This window comes from Mandrillus leucophaeus, unplaced genomic scaffold (genome assembly GCF_000951045.1).
Source record: "Mandrillus leucophaeus isolate KB7577 unplaced genomic scaffold, Mleu.le_1.0 Scaffold36, whole genome shotgun sequence".
NCBI lineage: Eukaryota > Metazoa > Chordata > Mammalia > Primates > Cercopithecidae > Mandrillus > Mandrillus leucophaeus.
Window position 1 is genome coordinate 2,600,877 of NW_012103809.1, and position 3,701 is coordinate 2,604,577.

Here is a 3,701-nt window from a genome sequence, read left to right on the forward strand (position 1 = left end):
AAGTAGGGTACAGCTAAGGATGGCTAAGGGCACAGGATGGCTGCAGTATTAAGTAAGGTACAGCTAAGGCTGGGGATAGAAGCCGAGAGATGCCACTGCTCTCCCTCTGTGTGGGCCTTTCCAATGGAGCTGTGTCTCTAGATTAACCAAACATTCACCTGTACATGAGATATTTTGGAACCAGGAAGCCCCAAATGAAGTTTTGGCCAAAATTTCTTATATGCTGCTGGTTACGTATTCATATTCTTCCTATACAATCAGTCCCAACAGCAGAGTTCTCCAGGGTTATCACTGACACCAGCTGCAAATTATCGGTCCTATTGTTATCAAAAAACAATGTTGACAAACTCACTCAAATGACCCTTTGGACTGGAGCTTACACAGTAACACGGCGACTCTGTACCTTCCTTGATGAGAGGTCGGTGCCATGCAGGTACATGGAGAAAACAACTCAAGCCAATTCTAGGTCTGTTTGAATTACAGCACAAACCTATTTTGAAAATTTCTCATTAACCAGTGCATTGCAGTGTGACATCTAATTTCATACTTACAAGTATTTTGCTATTTGATTAATGAGTTAGCTTTAAAAAACAAAAACAAACCCCTCATTTAGCACTCACTATATACCAAACATTATTTTAAGGGTTTTGCAAATATTATCTCATTAAATATTCTCAGAGTGTAAACCTAAGCAACATGAGAGTGGAATGAAAGAATAAAAACTTTATTTCAACATCGTGCTATGAAAATTTCAAACTTGCAGTAAACTTGAGGGTGAATTCCCTTACTTCTATTCACTACATGATTTCTACCATTGACACCGTACTATTGTCATCTTACCATGTATATATCCACGTATCTATCTCTCCTCCATCCATCACTCTATCTCGTTCTTGGTACTTTTCAAAATAAATTGTAGACATTATTACCATCACTTTTAATATTCAGCATGTTTACCATTGAGTAGAGTTCAGTATTTAGCATTTCAATATTTTGTTGTAAAACTGACTGCAGTAAAATGTAGAAATCTTAAGTAGGTGTATTCACTAATGGTTAGTAGTGCATACATCTCCGTAACCCAAATCTGATCAATAAATAGAACATTACATCAACCAATGTCCCTGTTAACTGAATCCTGTCCCCATACCCTCATACCACTGTTCTAAATTTTTACAGACTTGGATTATTTTTACCTACTTTATAACTTTATATAAAAGGAATTATGTAGTACTTATTATTTGTGTAGAGCTTCTTCTGTTCAATATAATGTTTTTGAGATTGGTATGTCTTGCGTATTAGTGTTTTGCTTCTTTTTTACTACTACGTAGTATTTTGTTGTATTAGTCTGTTTATTCATTCTCCTATGGATGGACACCTGAGCTGTTTTCAACCTTTATTATGAATAAAGCTGCAATGAATATTCTTTTACAATATCTTTGTGAATACACATATATAATTTACATTACCACATATACATAATTACATAAACATTTTATAATCTCTTTTTTATGTATATTTCATTTTATTAAAAAATTATGTACATTGATGGATAATTTTACTATTACAAAATAGTAAAATTTTGCACAGAAGTTGGATTTCAAAAGGCTAATTCTATGTTCTATCTGAAATCTTATAATTACAGTATTTCTATGAAAAAAGGTATCTAGCAACATAAATTGCTTCTGCATCAGTTCCACAAACAAGACAAGGATCTAAAACATCCAAACTGTTCACAGACAGAGACCTACTTGGAAGTAAGCTTGTGATTTCAATTCGGTGTTTTGCAGGATCAGTGCTGAGCCAGGAGCTAATGACAGACTGGTGAACATTAGCTTGGTTACTAATGCTCTGAGACAAAAAAGTACTGCTTCTTCCTCCTTGGTGAAAGAGTGACAACTTTTCAGGTACATCTGTAGAAGCATCCCAGTGCCAGAGGGATCCATCTTCAGAGCAGGTAAACAGATGATCTGGGTTGGATGGGTGAAAGTGAACTTCCCACATTTCAGCTTCACGAGCCTTCAGCAGTGATACAGGCATAGTACCTTGTCTAACATCCCAAATACTCAATATTCCATCTTGGCCACCAGTAGCTACAACATGCTGTTGGTTGGGATGTCTATCAACACAGTGGAGTGGCACTCGGTCACTAGTCAGTGACAATATATGAGAAAGCTCATTTCCTTGTTGTCTGAAATCCAATGTTTTCAACTGTCCAGTTGAATTTACAGTAAGAATCTCAGGAGTTTGAAGAAAGGTTACAGCATGGAATGTATTACTATCTGCATTGTCTATGGTTCTTGTAGCTTCCTTGTGATCAGCTTTGAAGAGATTTATTCGACCATGCTCTCCAACTGTAACGATTTCTGGGTTGTTGCACACAACACCTACACATGGTGCACTGCTGTAGGAAGGAGTGCCAGGGCCTGCGTGGTAGTGAGCTGTAGTCCACTGCTGGTTGACTGACAGAGTCTGGTTATTCGGATGGTGAAGGAAAACTGTTACACATCCTGTTGATGAAGCAGTGACAATTCTTTCCTGGTCAAAAGACGGTAAATCCATGACATCACCATGGTGTCTGATATCACACAATAACTGATGGTCTCCTTCAAACCCTCCATCAGAGTCCAAGCTTCCAAAATCTCCAATAGACCACGGTGAAACATAATTTTCCTCATGGTCCCAAGATCCTGTAGCAAACGTCTCCGCGGTCTGCAAACTTCCCGGAGGCAGCGGTCGCCAGCGGGTTTCGCGGATTTTCTGAGACACAAACTTCACATAAATTTCCTTCATGCCGAAAACCATAATCTCTTGAGTAAATGAAATGCCTGTGCCACAAGGATGATAGGTTCGTGTTTGACTTTAACTGCCGAACCATTTAAAAACATAGCTGAACCATTTTACTTTCCCATAATATGCTACGAAACTTATCTCTTCAAATTCTCACTAAATTTTAGTATTGCCGATCATTTTAATTTCAGCCATGACGGTAGGTGTGTAGTGATTCCTCTTTGTGACTTCTCAGATTTCCCTGATGATTAAGTTTCCCATTTTTCATGTGCTGATTCACAATTGGTTTCCTTGTCTGTACAACTCATTGGCCCATTTTTCATGGGGTTATTTACTCCAATTACTGAGTTATACAAGATATTTATATATCTTAGATACTGGTCCTTTGTTAAATATATACTTTTCAAATATTTTCTTCTAATAGATGATTTCCCTGTTTCTTTTCTCAACAGTGCTGTTGAAGAGTAGATAATTTTAATTTTAAAAAGTATAATTTATTACTTTAGATTTTTTGCTTTCTGTGACTTGTCTAAGAAATATTTGCTAACCTCAAGATTATAAAGATTTATGTTTTTAATAAACTCTATGATTTCAGCTTTTATGTTTAAATTGATGATCCAATTCAAATTAATATTTGTGTGTGGTGTGAAATAGGGGTGAGGCTTATTTTAAAAATATTTTTAAATAGTTTTTCCTGCATAATTTGTGTAAAAGACTTACTTTTATCCATTAAATTTCTTTGGTTTCTTTGTGAAAACCCAGTGACTGGGTCTATTTCTGGGCTTCTAATTTTCCTTTGTTAATTTATTATTTGTTACTTATGTCATTTCCACACTCCTTTGTGCAGTAGCTTTACTGCAAGTCTTAAAATCAGATAGTATAATTCTTCCAATTTTGTTTTTCATTTTTAAGAT

General features: G+C 36.0%; 1 pseudogene; it reads right to left on the reverse strand.

Moving 5' to 3' along the window:
- Nucleotides 1–1,647: 1,647 nt before the first annotated feature.
- Nucleotides 1,648–2,790, reverse strand: LOC105546444 (annotated as a pseudogene).
- Nucleotides 2,791–3,701: the final 911 nt, after the last annotated feature.